Below are 15972 nucleotides of genomic sequence, written 5' to 3' on the forward strand. Positions count from 1 at the left end.
CAGATGTATTTAAAACAGCATTCAATTCTAGAGATGTGTTAGATGATGAATTATCAAAAGGGTTATTTAAATGTAGCTCAATGGTGTGTATTTTATCCTCAGCTCCAACTGAAGGTGCTTGCAACTCCGCCATCATTGCAGTGCTGTTCATTCGATATAAAGGGTCTGATTTAGAGTTTGGCAGGGGGCGTCACTGTGTCACAAACATGATGGATATGACATCCGCCATATTACAATCCCATTATAGCCTATAGAGATGGTAATACAGGAAGTAACCTGTCCGCCAAACTCTAAATCAGGCCCTTAATCAGAATTTTGAAATATCAGCCATTCACTGCGAAGATGTCAAAGTGTTCTTTGAAAAATTATTATCTGTTTTTTCGTTGCCTGCTTCTTGGATTTAATGGTTTAGTACTTTTACCTGGTTTGCAGAGCTTCACCACCACAATATGATAACCCCTAATTTTTCTGGTTGTTTAGTTACTCAATATGACCTGCAATAGCAGCATTAATAGTTATATGGGGTATAAGAACATACCTGTGTAGGTTTGATCCTCATGATTCCAGCAACTTGTGTCCTCAAGAATATCTTAGTCATGATCCAGAGCTCATGTGCAGAGCAGCCTTTTCGCTGCCGACCTCTACCAATACACAGGGTCTTATTTAGAGGTTGGAGGATGGGATATGCTTTCGAAGTCTGTTGAATAGTCAATACACTGTATTGCAAGTGTCAAAGGATATAAGGCATTTTCAATCCTTCGGATATAGCATCCATTTTTGATGGAGTAGACCATCAACCAAACTTTAATTAAGGTTCACAGAGTTTCACATTTGCTTTTCATGCTGGGAGAGAAGAGAAGACCAATTTTGATGCCATACCTATACAGACAACATGACCAAACACACCTCACTAGATCTTAAGATGAAAGAGGCCAGATATTTGGACAATGCGATACAAGTGACAGGATTCAAATTCATATTTGTTAAGTCCCAGGTGTTCAGAAGCACGTACTTCAAATTGTTGCAATTTAATATATTGCAAAAGACATGCATTGCACCTGACAGAGTGAACTAAATATATTCACTCCCAAATGCAGCTACGATGTGGACAGAGAAATGACCATATATTGTGGAAATGCCCAGTTACGAATGACTGTTAGAAGATTGTAACATATATTCTCATAACAAATACATAACAGAAAGGAGTGATGACAGCTGAGTCTTGCTTCTTATGGTTGATGGCCTTGCATTGCTGTTGAGTAATAGAGATACAGGGCCTCATTATGAGTTTGGTGGTCCCAAGATCGCCATGTAGGCAATGACGGTAACACCGCTGATGGCCTGGCGATGAAGACTGCCAAATTATGACCATGGCGGTATTCCCAACAGAACACAGCCAAACTACCGCCAGTACCGTCAGTGCGGTCAGGACACCGTGGACGGCAGCAGGCACCTTCAGACTGGTTGGGACCATGTTTCTGCTGGACACGTTACAAGGCTGCACACCACCAAGGTTTCCACTGCGGTCGCACCACCACCAAAACCATGGTGGAAATTAACTAAATAAAACGAGACACTCACCTTCAGGAACATAGATACGTTCGGCGCCGCCATGTAACCAGAACTCGAAGTCCTCCCACTGCTCCTGCTCACACTACAAGTCTGAAACCAGTGACAACGAAGACAACAACAGTAAGTACACCCACCTAGGACACACTGGAGGGAAAGGCATTAGACCACACTCACACAATACACACAGCCGGGACAGCCAGCAATGACCAAATACACACGCAACCACACACCTATACCAACACACACATACATACACATACACAAACCACACACATGCAACCCAAAAATACACACACCATGGCCAACACACATGTGCCAACCACACACCACCCCGCACACACACATCACAGCCACTGGCTAACAAACACAAACACAACACCACTCAGTCACACAACGACATCACAACCGCAACTACACTAACGCGTAGGCAAACCATTGCACTGCACACCTACACATGACAACACATACTGACAAAACGGTATAACAACACACAACCAATCAACACCATCACATACCCATACAAAGTACCATATGTCACACCATGCCCACACAACACACAGCACTTATGACAAAGCCATTGCCACACACACGGACTCGCACACAACAACCACATAATGGCACACAACAGCACCACCACCAGGGTTGGCAGGGGAGGACTTGGAGGTGGAAGGGCTGGACTTGGGGAGGTATACAGAATCTTTCTGAGTCTCACAGGGTGGGAGAGAGGTTGGGAACAGGAAAAAAGTATATAGGAAACTTTTTTTGACACACAGGGGCGGTCATGACAAAAGGGTTTGGGAGTGTGGGGAGAGGGAGTGCTGGTAAGATGTGTCTTTGTGGGTGTCTTGGGTGCAGGTGCGTGCATTGAATGCATGTGTGTGCTGGGTGTCTGTTGGGTGGGTGAGTGTGGGCAGTTAGGTATCTGAGGAGAATGGGGGAGGAGGTGCTGGGAGATGCCATGCTGGGTGGGTGACTGTCTGTTTGAGCTTTGTCTGCGGGCATAGTACATATGCTGCATGTAGTGGTGTCAGTAGTTGTGATGAGTGTGGATGGGGTGACTGAGGTGGGTGTCTGAGGATCTGATATTGTGGTGACTGTGGGTAAGATGGGACTGATGGCTGGGGATGCCATTACCTGCGTTCACTACATATAGGTCAATACCTATATGTAGCTTCACAATACCCCAAATATGGCCATGTAAGGTGTCTAAGATCATGGAATTGTCCCCCCACTCCAAATCTGGTATTGGGGAGCCAATTCCATGCATCCTGGAGGCTCCACCATGGGACCCCAGTACTGCCAAACCACCTCTCTGAGGCTTGCACTGCAGCTACAGCTGCTGCCACCTCACAAACAGGGTTCTGCCATCCTGGGGTCTGAGCAGCTCAGTCCCAGGAAGCCAGAAAAAAAGCATTTCCTTTGGGAGCAGGGTGTTACACCATCTCCCTTTGGAAACAGGTGTTACAGGTTGGGGAGGTGGTAGCCTTCCCAGCCTCTGGAAATGCTTTGAGGGGCACAGATGGTGCCCTCCTTGCATAGGTCAGCCTACACCGGTTCAGGGACCCCAAGTCCCTGCTCTGGGCCGAAACTGGACAAAGGAAAGGGTAGTGACCACTTCCCTGTCCATCACCACCTCTGAGTGGCCAGTGCCAGCAGGTGACATCAGAGACCCCTCCTCATAGGTCCATACCTGATAAGGGAGCCAATCCCCTGTGGGTTTCTCTTCAGATTCTACTTGCAAGTTTCCAGCAGGAATCCTCTACAACTACTACTTCATCCTCTGACCTCGGATCAATCGCAGACTGCTTCAGGAACTGCTGTAACAGCACCAAAGTATCCAGAAGGGCTACTTTTCCTCTGCAACTTCAGCTCCAGCCAGCAACTGCAACAGTTTCCATGGTGTGCACACTCTGGGGCTCCCTGTCTTCACCCTGCGATAGTGGAGAAGTGTGGCTCAATGGTTAGAGCATCAGACCCTGAAGCAGAGATCTGGTTCAAGACCAGGGTTCAAGTCCCGCTTCGGCAGGTCTTGGGCTCAATTCCCCTTGACCAGATAATTCTCACCTCAGTGCCTAATCTAATTCATGGGTCCCACTCTGCAACTCTGGGCAATAGCTTGCTTAATCTCCACAATGGCCCCAACAGCGCTTGGATGCCTGGCTTCACCCTGGGGGTGCTCAGGAGTGGGCACCTCACAGGGAAAAGCCAGGAGGGGTTCCATAGCGGTATGAGTACAGTGCCTTGAGACCCTAACGGGTGAGTAGTGTGCTATACAAGTGCTAATTTACAATTTAAAATTTTTATAGAAGGACCGAAGAAATCTCCCGTGGAGTGATGGAGTCACTTCCCTACTCTTGCAGGCACCTTCTAAGTCATCTGCCGGTTCACTTGGACTCATCTCCTGGTGATGAGCATGCTCCTTGGAACACAGGTGGTGGACCCCTTTTACATAGACTGTCCTAAGGTCCTGCTGTCCAAATTTGGAGAAGGTAAGAGCTTGCCTTCCCCGTTAGCGACAGTACCCCTGTGCAGTGTCATCTTCACCTTCTGAGGCCTCTGTGCCCTATTTACAAGACTCCTTCATGCACAGCCTGGCCCAGGTCCCCAGCACTTTATCCTGTGACGCTCACCTTGCTGAGTTGATCTCCAGCGGTGTGGGAGCCTCTTTTGCACCAACCGCAATTTGCACCTCCTTTGTCCCTGTGTCTTGGGACCTCCCTGGGTGCCGCCTGGTCATCTGTGGGTTCCCTCCAGTGTTGGGAGCTCCCTCTGCCTCCTCAGTCTGAGTTAAGGCCCCCAGGTCCCTCCTGTGTCCAGGCAGTGCCACTTTGACGCAAAACGCGACCTTGCTTGAACCACAGCTTGTTGGACGAATCCAGCGCCGAAACTCACCTGCATCCAACATCTCTTCATGGGACATCCAGTGCTTCATGCAGGAACCCACAGATACCTTCCTTTTGTGCATTTCTGCAGTCTTCTTCCAACCGGGAACCTTTTGCACCCTCTTCTAGGTTGGTAGGAGCTCCTGTCCTTCCTGGAACATCTTCCGACTTCTGGACTTTGTCTCCACTCTTTGCAAGTCTTCTGGTCCAGAAATCTGCCATTTGTTGTTTGCAGTCTTGCTTGGTTCTTGCAATAACTCTAATCATGACTTGTAGTGTGTCCTAAGGAAACTTGCAGTACTTACTCCTACTTTCCTGGGCTCTGGGGTGGGGTATTTTACTCACCTTTGTGGTTTTCTTACTCTCCCAGCAATTCTCTACACACTACACTTGTCTGGGGGGAATTTGTGATTCGCATTCCACTTTCTTAGTATATGGTTTGTGTTACCCCTAGACCTATTTTCTCCCATTGCATTCTATAGCATTTCCTATTGTTTGCACTATCCTATGTCTAATTACTTACCTTATTTTGGTGTCTAGTGTATATTGTGTACAATACTTACCTCCAGAAGGAGTATTGCCTCTAAGATATTTTTGGACTTGTGTCACCCAAATAAACTACCTTTATTTTTGGTAACACTGAGTATTGTCTTTACTTGTGTATAAGTACTGTGTAACTATAAGGAGCTTTCCTTGTCTCCTAGTTCAGCCTAAGCTGCTCTGCTATAGCTACCTCTATCAGCCTAAGATGCTAGAACACTACTACATTTCACTAATAAGGGGTACCTGGACCTGGTGTAAGGTGTAAGTACCCAAGGTACCCACTACAAACCAGGCTAGCCTCCTAGAGTCAGGTGTAGTGCCTGTGAAGCAGGGGGTGGTGGGGAGTCTTTGCAGGGAGTGGATATTGTTGTGTTTGCAGGTGGGTATTGTGTTTGTCAGTGCCAACCATGTCTGTTGAGGTGAATGCATGCCTGTGTGAATGTGTGCTCTGGATGGCTGTGGGGAGGGGGGTTTAGGATTGGGAAGAGGTAGGTGGTGGTGGGACGGTAGACAAATGGACACTGGCTGCCATCAGTAAGGAGGCCAGGGCCTGAAAGGATCTCTAGAGGCCAGCCAAGGCATCGTGAATGCCTTCCAGGAATGCATTGCTCTGTTGGACTTGAGCTGCCAGTCCCTGGATGGCATTCACAATGGTGGACTGATCCACAGAGATGGACCTCAGGAGGTCAATACCCTCCTCAGTGAGGGCATTAGGGCTGACCTGGGCAGGGGCAGAGGTGCCTGCGGTGAAGGAGAAGCCCACACTCCTGGGTGATCGGGTATACTTAACTGGGTAGGGAGCTACAGGGAGGTTGGTGCTAATGAGGGGGTGGCAGACAATCATGGTGCTGGGGTGGTCCCAGATGGGTCCACCACCTCAAGAGAGTGTCCACTGAAGGAGGATTCGAAAGATGAACTAGTACATCCAGTCTCCCCCTTTGGCACACCCCTCACCCTCTGTCCCACTGGGTCCCTCGGCCTCACTGGTATCAGCTTCCTGGTCCCATGGGCTGCTTCTTCCCCACTCACCTGTGCCCTGTCTCCTTCACCTGATGATGCTGATGCGCACAAAGAAAGAGAAAGAGAGGGAGGGAGGAAGAGAGAGAAAGATAGGGTGGAAAAGAGTCAAACCAATATCTATGATAGACACATGAATATTTGCCTCTTTTACATTGCATTTCATGGCTAGGCAATTGCATATGGCAATACACATAACCAACATCATGTCATTACATGTCACTACTACCCACACCTGTATGCTAACACTCACACCTATAACAATACCTAAGTTGGACTGAACTACTAGGGTCATTCCCACAATGCCAACCAATGGCGTTTTAGCCAGCACTCTGTAGATTCCCAATATATATGCACGGTCAGCTATCAGGACAATACTCTTGTCCCATTGAGGCCCTTCATGTGTTGGAACTGTAATGCCAGCCCCACAATCAGTCTATGCAAGCTACTGTTCAAGACGTATATTGTCTCAATAATTATAGGAGTGTGAGTAACACAGTAGCACATACAGGATGGCTGCACAGATGGCATTGGACTTACACCTCAAATACACTAATGTAGCTGGATGGAGCTGGTCATACATAATGCTTAGGGTGATCCAAGCACTCACAACCGTTGTATTACCAGGATGGAGTTACACAAGTGGCCATGTCATTGGTGCATCTACAGATTACAGACATGGAGATGAATGGAAATGGAAAATGTACATCCACTGACAGCATAGTATAGTCACACATCTACAAAAGATACTCTGCCAGGGTGACTGATAACCATTTCCTAATGTTGATGTGCTTGCAGCATTGACCACAATCACATTTTCTAAGCAGTAAGCCACCCAATCCCATTTAAGTCCTGACAAGGCCTGTCAAGTCAGAGGGTACTGTCAGTACTCACCCCCTTGTGGCTGCTGTGCTGCCCTCAAATGACTATCCACCTCAGGGTAGACCACCACCAAAATGTAGGCCATGGGGGGGGGTCAGAGTCCAACAGGCACCCTCTCCCTCGTTGGAGGACATCCCCAACTGTGTCATGCCGCGGGCTCCCGCAGCGAATTCTGATTGGGCCGCGGTGAGGTTGGTGGTTGGGCCTCGCAATGTTCAACGCGCTGCATGAGCAGTCGCCGCCGGGTGTCTGCACCTCCCCAGCCCTTCACTTACCTGGTGCCCAGATCTAGGGCTCTTCCTTTCTTCCTTTTTTCCTTTTCTTCTTCCTTTGTGGGGCCATATTCTCTCCTTCCCAGAGTTCAGTTCTCATATTTTCCCTGCATGCATCAATTTCCGTTTCAATGATGGTGCCTTCTCTGCTTTATTCTATAGCACTTTTCCCAATCTAAGATGGTGTTCTTACTTCTTCTTGCATGTCATTTCCTGCTGAGTGGTATATAAGGGGCCAGGTTCTTGTTCTTTTTGTGTTGCAACACTTCCCTTAGTGGTGATCACGTTCCGGCTGTTTTTTTTATGATTCCTGTCCTGTTTCTGTTTTATTTTTCCAGCTACATCCTGTTGTTCTTTTCCTGGCCTAGAAGTCCCTATTTTCTGACGTGTCCTTTTTATGTTCCAGGGAGCTTCTGTCAAAGAGGTTTTTTACCTTGGGGGTTTTTCCTCTGGGATTCCTTCTGGAGGGCACGGACTGTTGTGGCGTACCTTTGTCAGCAGTACTGTGGCTACCAGAAAGGGTCACCCATACCTTGGCCAGAGCAGAACCTACAAGAACCTAGGTCGCACTCCAACGTCATCTGACCAGGGCGGTAAGCGGAAGACAGATCATGACAAGCTGGGCCTCCGCAGTCTTCCGGGGCAGGGGTCTCAGGTCCTCCCACCTCTTTCTGCAATGGGTGCTTCACCGGCTATGGACCCCCAGGGTCCGCACTTGCTTGGCGATAGCACTCCAAATTCCCTACTTCTGAATGGTGCTGACCTGGATGGGTGACATAGACAGAAGGAGAAAGTAAGGAAGACTGGTACCACATCAATAGCAGTGGTCTACACACATCAGACACACCAACTGCCCACACAAAATGATTGTAACTGTTCAAATGCCTTAACTCCATGCCCCCTGCATGCATGTACTTCCTGGCTGGTATGCCTACGCCATTCACCCTGACACACACCCCTATCATACAGGACAATGGCAGTGGGCTCACCTGCTCCTCTAGTGCCCCATACAGCTGTTCATACAGGGGTAGGACACCTTCCACGAGCTTCTCAAGCTCTTTTTGGCAGGTGGCTTGGGCCCTATCACCTGCAGGATGTGGCATGATGGCTCCCAGAGAGAGTACACAGCAGCTCACGTCATAGAGGTCTTGCTTGCAGGAGTGTCAGGAGTCAAGTGAGCTAGGCAGCAGAAAATGGTGATCACCTCCGCAGTGTACAAGACCGTCACTGCCGGCTGTGATCATTATTCACCCCAGTCACCCATTGGCAGCAATGTAGACCAATGAGAAGTTGCACAGTGGTTGCTACTGCCTATGGCCATCACGACATACGCCGGCGGACTTAGGTCACTTCCATCTGTCCAGAGCAAGCAGGACAGGTGGCTGCCATTTTATGAACTGCTTTTTGCAGAAATATAAGTGTGTTATTGTAGCTGTGTGTCCAGAATGCTGAGCAGGCCTATGTTCTGCCATCATTGTAGGCTCATACATGTGACATCTATGGGACAGTGCAGTTATGTGGGTGGATGTCACATGAAGTGCATGTCTAGCTACTCAGTGCCTCGTAGGTGGTGTTATCATATAGGTCACTGGCATTAGTACATACATGGTCAGTGTAGGACCTGTCCGTGCACACAACATGGAACATTACACATGGATGGTTAAAATGGCACTTCTTCATGACCAATATAGTATGTGTCATTTGTTCAGGCATGTCTACAGTGTTTGTTCAGGTAACATATGTGGAGTGCTTATCACATTCTAAATTCTCTCCTCTCTATTCTAGTTACCCTGAATATGGAGATTGAGAAATGCACCAGTGTACCGTCCGCTAGTCAACCTTTCTACCCTGGAAGAGAGGCACATCGTCCAGGCCTATTGTCTGAATTGTCTGACCATCATGGATCTATGTACCCAGTTGGAGCCAGATCTATTGCCTGCCATATGTAATGCCCATGCCATTCCTCACACAGTATAAGTCCTGTTAGTACTACACTTTCTTGCCACAGGGTCTTTCAGGTTACAGTGGGCTTGGCAGCAGGGATGTCACAGCCCATGTTCAGTCTTGTGTTGAAGGATGTAATGTAAGCTTTTCTGACATACCTGGACAGCTACATCAGGTTCCCCCAGCCTGTGGATTTGCCCACTGTGAAGGCATACTTCTAAGATATTGAACAAATCCCTCATGTGATAGGGACCATTGATGGCACCCATAGCTGCTTTGGTCCCTCCCAGTACAAATGAACAAGTGTATAGGAACAGGAAAACTATCACTCCATCAATGTTCAGATGGTGTATCTGACAAGCCAGTACATTCAGTGATAGCTATATTTCGAAGATTCTGTCCATGACTCCTACATTCTGAGGAACAGCAATGTCACACACATGATGGCATAGCTACAGAGAAAGAGTGGTTAGCTCATTGGTATGTATGCATTTGGATCTTTGTCTCCGTTGTGGCACCTGTCATCACAATCTTCCCTGTGGCTGTAGCTGCATTGTAACCGGTCATACCTTTATTCATACAGGTGACTCAGGCTACCCTAACCTTCCCTGGTTGTTAACACCATTGAGGTACCCTGACACGGATGGGGAACATAGTTTCATTGAGGCCCACGGCAGGATGAGGCATGTAATAGAAAGGACATTTGGTCTACTGAAGACAAGATTCAGGTATCTGCACTTCTCTGGATGTGCCCTTCTCTATAGTCCACAGAAGGTCTGCCAGTTCATAGTTGCCTGCTGCGTGCTCTACAATCTAGCACTGAGACGTCGGATCCCATTTCTGGCTGATGATGAGGGGGCAGCTGGACCAGTGGCTGGTGATGGTGACGTGCAAAGTGATGAGGAGGCAGATGAGGATGGTGCACCTGACTATGGGACCGAACTGTTCAATCAGTACTTCCAGTGACATACTGGTATGTTGTGTGTGTAGTAGCAGGTGGTATGTTTCCACTTTGATTGATGACTTTGCTCCTCCTAGATAGGTACATCAGTAGAGATGTTCAGTGTACCTATCCCTCTGTGTGGGTTGTGGTAGGAGACAGATTGATGTCAGGAGCAGTGTTACTGGTCTCAACTCTGACATGTGTTCTCAATGCAGGTTGCTAGGTTAACATCTCCTATGGACAGTCCTTTAGTGTGCTATGTGTCCTGCAGTCTCCTGTCCAGAAGCAATACCAGCAATTAACTGTGTACTGTTAGGCTTTCCCGCTCCTACCTGTTGCTTTAGCCATTCATACACATTAGCCTTTATTAACAGTTGAAGGTGTAGCGTTTATCCCATTACAGCTGTTAGCTACAGCGTATTAGTCATTTATTTCCTGAGATTGTTGATATCAAAGTATCATCTGTTGTGCCTTGTTTCCTTGCCAATACACACTGGGCACGACAACAATGAACTGCATAAGTGGTTTGAGTGCCACTATGCCTAACATTCTGTGTGTCCCTGTCTTGGTCTTTTTGCAGGATGGATAAGTGGATCTACTCTGGTGTGTCGCTGGGCTAGTGACTCCCTCACAACTGAAGTTTGGGACGAGTATGATGTACTGTGTATGTCACAGAGAGTGACTCCCTCTACTGTTCACTTCACTGGCTGTTGGTTAAGGGGAACATCCACACATAACATATTGCTGAACACACATTTGTACATCTAAAAATAAGTCACAAATGCAGTTGCCGTGATCTACAGTGTTTATTGTGCATATATTCTCCAACAGTTGATGAGTGGGTTCATGGTGGATGAAATTATAAGAGTAGATGGCCTAGCTGTAGGTAGTACAGGTCCAGTGTCCAAGAGCCATGGCAATGTGGAGACATGACAATAAACAGTCTACAGGGTCTCTCAGTGGCACACAGGGAGAATGTTCAGGAGAGAGTCACTTCCTGGCAGTGGGTTTTGTCTTGGCATCTGCTCCTGTCAGATGTTTGGATGGATGACTACGTTTGTGGGGTGGTTCCCCAGCGACAGAGAGAGGGCTGCCAGTGGCCTGTGGTTCCCCTGACAGTGCCTCCATTCCGCTGGTTGCCGCAAATGTAGATGGCTCTGTTGGTTTGTGGCTAGTGGAAGGGGCCTGCTGGTGGATGGAGGAAGCACGCAGGATGGTGGTAAGGTCCTGCAGCACCCCTGCAATGGAGGCCATGGTAGCATTGTAGGCCTGCCACTGCTGCATGGCTTCCTGGTGGCATTCCCTCTGCAGCCTTTGGTTTTGCCCTCAAGATGGTGAGAAGTTGGCCCATCTTGTCCTGGGATTGATGGTATGATCCCAGGACTTGGGAGATGGCCTCCTGGTCGGTTGACTCCATTGTCTGCCCCTTCCTCTGTCCCCCAGGTGCCCTCCCACGTCCCTGCCCTCCATGCCTGTACCCCTGGCACGGTTTGCCCACTCCTAGTGTCAGCCGGACCTTCATTGTCTTGGGTGTGAAGGGTCAACTTTGGTCCCTGTACTGTGGGGCACACTATTGATTGTACAGTCCTTGAGACACAGGTTTGTGGATGATGGGTCGGCTGTGCTATTGATGCCACAGGGTGGGGGGTGTTGAATGTGGGCAGGCTGAGGCTTGGAGTAGTGGACTGACCAGGCTTCCCTGATGTGCCAGGTAAGTCATCAATATCCAGACATCCAGAGGCCTTGTCCTCACTGGGGCCTTCATCATGGGGAGGGCTGGCTGTCTCTGGCATCTTCTGTATGAAACAGTGGCATGGGTACCTGTGGATGGAGTGGAAGAGGGTTACATTGTGGAGGTGTGATTGCTTATCTCTGTGTTTGATGCACACAGTGGTTGATTCCCAGCTATGGCAATGACAGATGCAGCATGGTAGACATGTTTGTGGGTACTGGATTGTGACATAAGTAACATGTTTCAGTGAGGGTTGAGGAATGAGGATTGCATTGCTGTCATTGCCATATAGTGGTCCTCAGTCAAAGCATCCAGTTGGTGTAGCAGGTGCAAAAGTTATACATGCAGGAGTTGCACTGTGAAGTGGACATGGCAGGATTTGATGTGGATCGGCTGGTGCATTGTGGGAGTTGTAGTGATTGGAATTGGCAGTGCTACCCATACACTTGGCAGGGACTGTGTGGGCATTGTGGTTGGGTAGTGGTGTAGCATGCAAGGGAGGGGCATTCGGTGATTGGGTGGGAGGTGGAGTGGAAGATAGGGTGATATGGGGAGTGATAGGGTGGTAGAGAAGCATGCTGGACAGGAGTACTTAGTGCCCGGGAAGTCATGGTTACTTACCAGAGTCCAGTCCTCTGGGTATTCCAATCAGCACCTTAGGATGCAGGATGTCCAAGACCTCCTCCTCCCACATTGTGAACTCTCGGGGAGGAGGTGGGGGCCAACCGCCAGCCTTCATCACTGCAATTGGTTGCCTGGATGCCATAGAACGAACCTTCCCCCATAGGTTGTTCCACCTCTTCTTGATGACCTCCCTTGTGCATGAATGGTTGACCACTGAGTTGACCCTGTCGACAATTCTCTGCCACTACTCCACCTTCCTGACTATGGAGGTTTGCTGGACCTGTGCTCCAAACAGTAGTGGCTCTACCCTGATGATTTCATCGACCATGAGCCTCAACTCATCGTCTGTGAAGAATGGGTCCTTTTGATGGGACATGGTGGTTGTGTTGTGAGTGGTATTGTGTGTTGTCTGCAAGGGTGCAGTGTAGAGTGCTTGGTGGAGTGGGGGGTGTTTGGAAGTGTGTGCTGGTTAGATGTGGTGATTGTGTGCAGTAGCGATGTCTGTATCATGTTTCTGGTGCAGTTGTGTGGTGTGTGCTGAGTGTTGAGTGTGATAGCACCTAAGGTGTGCAAGTGCAGAGACTTCAGTTTGTGTACTCCTAGCTGTCTGTGTTAGTAGTTGTGGTTGCAAAGGATTGTGGGTTATGTAGGGGTGTGTTATATAGTGCAGTGGGCAGGTGTGTGTATGAGACTCAGGTGGTGGGTATTCATACTCTCCAATGTGATGTTGTATTCTGGCTGAGGTGGGTTTTTGTCTGTGGCGGTTCGCACCACCAATGGTTTTCCGCCGTGCAAGAAATGCTGTGCTGATTTGTGGGTCATAATCTGGAGGGTGGAATATAGATGGCATGGCTGTGCCGGTGGTTGTACCACCTGGATCCTGTGCTCAGTTGTCCTGGTGGTCTTGGATTTGTGGCTGTATTTTGGTGGTCTTTAATGTGTGACCCATAATACGGCAGTAGGAATACTGCCTCTATTATGGTCTTTTGGTGGCCACCACGATGGTGGTCTTCAGTACAGGCCACCAAAGCCGTAATGAGGGTCATAGTGTCTGATTTAGACTTTGGCAGATGCAGTTACTCCATCACAAATGTGACAGATATTCTGTCTGATATGTTATGATTTCATTATATTCTATGGAAGTTGTAATATGGCAGACAGGTTATCTGTTAGTTTGTGACAGAGTAACCCATCCACCAAACTCTACCTCAGATCCTTAGCTAACAATTGGATATCAGCTACGACACAGGACATGAAGAGAGGGAGAATGAAGAAGATAAAATGGGTGGGATTGGAGAGTATGGATGGGAGGCATGAGTGGGACTGAGAGTATGAATGGAAGAAAAAAGGAACCACAGATGCATCCCTGTTACAAGCTTGGGGCACACTACTATTAGACTTTGAGACTATGGAGAACAAATATAGTCATACCTACAGAAAGTGGATGTGCAATGACAAGAATGGAGTGAAACTTTTATTAACTAAAACAATAAACCAATCACCAAGGTATTTGCACCTGCCCATAGGAAGGAAACTGAACACAAGGAGGAAAACAGCACTAAAAATCTCCGACTCATAATTGTTTTAATGTTTATTAAGTTAACTGAGACATATAAAGAATGTATTTAAACCGATAAAGAACTGTAATTGTGAAGACAGAATGTTTCCAACTTTAGAAGTACGATGAGTACATACATTTGTTGATTTAAGCTAACATGTGCATGCAATATTTGAAAGAATGAAAACACGATAAGACTGACATCAAAGCACTCATTATCTCTGAAGAGATATATTACTTATTTGTGGTCAGGTTATGTCTTCAAATCATCGTTTTAAAAACAATTGAATTTCAACTTTAATTTCATGAAAATGAAGTGTATGTAAAATTAATAGTGATTCTTCAAACGTTACAGTTCTGATGTGGCCTGTGTTTTTTTTATTATAGCTTCAATTAGATTATGGACATTGGGGGTGGGGGGTTGCTGTCCACATGTCGAAAACAGACATGATGAGACACTGGAAGGTTTACCTAACTAGAGGTTATATATTAGTTGCTTTCCCACCTAGTGCCATGACTCCATATAGAAACCTGCCAAGATTGTTGTTATTGTGATGCATTAATACAGCCTTATAGCCCGCCCTAGCAGGCTATACCAGCCATGAAAGGCCTGTTCCAGTGTTAAACATGGGAGCAGGCCTTTAATGGCCGTATACCCAGCTACAGTGGGCTATAAGGCTATTAGAACATACCGCTCCTAGAGGGCAGAATGTTCTAATTAGTAAAACAAAGGCCTCATAGAGCCCAAGGGGGTTGAAATACCCTCGGCTCCGTTGGGTGTTTGTTCAGAGCAACAGCTTTGAAAGGCAAACTTCGGAATGTTGGAGCTCGAGCTTTTACCAATCATTAGAAGCTCAAAGCTCCATTATCTTCAATGGAGCACACAACATTCCACTGTTCTAATTTTTTGCAACTGCTTGTAGTAGATATAATCTGTGGAATACAACAATCCTGCTGACCTGCTTACTGTGATTGTCTGTGGTAAAACGCACCCTTTTTGCTAATATTTCTATTTTTGTTCCCTCCTACATGTATGGAAAAGCACAAAGTATGTTACTTTATACATTTTAAATTTTGTATTGTCCTTTTTCTTATTTTTCTGCATTTATTAACTAAAAATGAAAAGAAGGATTTTAACGTATTTTATTTACTGATGCACTGTAAATAGCAGGTATTATTTTGGCAGAAACACTAGGGCTTAAAATTGGAAATTTTGGAGAACAATGCGAGGACGAATAACATTAAAATAATGAATGTCCTGGAAGGGGCTGAATGAGACGATATTAGAGTTCTTCTAGTAGACCTTTTGAAACAAAGTGGGGTGTGGGATGGGCCCGAGGATGTACTAACTAAAGATATACAACGTGCTCATATGGACCCCTTCCGGAAACCACTAAATAGGGCAAAACCTAGGAGGATACTGCTGAACTTTCTTACTTATGCAGTCAAGGGGAAAATCCTCTTAAAAGCCGTAAAAATGGGAACACTAACAGCAAAAGATTGTTCCTTTGAGATCATATCTGGTGTTTCTCACCTCTAATAACCAGTGGGAGCTAGGTAAGAAGATGGATGACTTTAAGTAGTTAGGAGCCACGGCCCAATTAAAATTTCCGGTGACCCTGAGAGTGATGAGAAATAACAAAATGTATAATTTACGGGATGTTCAGGAAGCAGACTCCCTACTGGACAACTTCAAAGAAGGCTAAACTAGACCTGATTCTATGTCCGGTCTTTCCTCTCTCTACTCCTTAATCTTGTTAGATTCTTCATAGTATGATGAAGGGGCTAACAGCGCCAAATGGCTTAACAGTTGGTAAAGACAGGGGGGGTCCCCAGGGTGGGGGGTCAAAAGGTTTTGGGAAGGTGGGGTGGGAGCATTTGGGAGGAGGAAGGGGGGTCAGGGAAAGGAAAAATGTGTACCTCATATTAAGGTGGCCCGGCCGGCAACAATGTTCATAAGGGAGTCCGTAAGACTTAAAAAAATACAGCAGAAATGGCTGGAG

The sequence above is a fragment of the Pleurodeles waltl genome, chromosome 4_1, assembly GCF_031143425.1.
Source record: "Pleurodeles waltl isolate 20211129_DDA chromosome 4_1, aPleWal1.hap1.20221129, whole genome shotgun sequence".
In the NCBI taxonomy this organism is placed as follows: Eukaryota; Metazoa; Chordata; class Amphibia; order Caudata; family Salamandridae; genus Pleurodeles; species Pleurodeles waltl.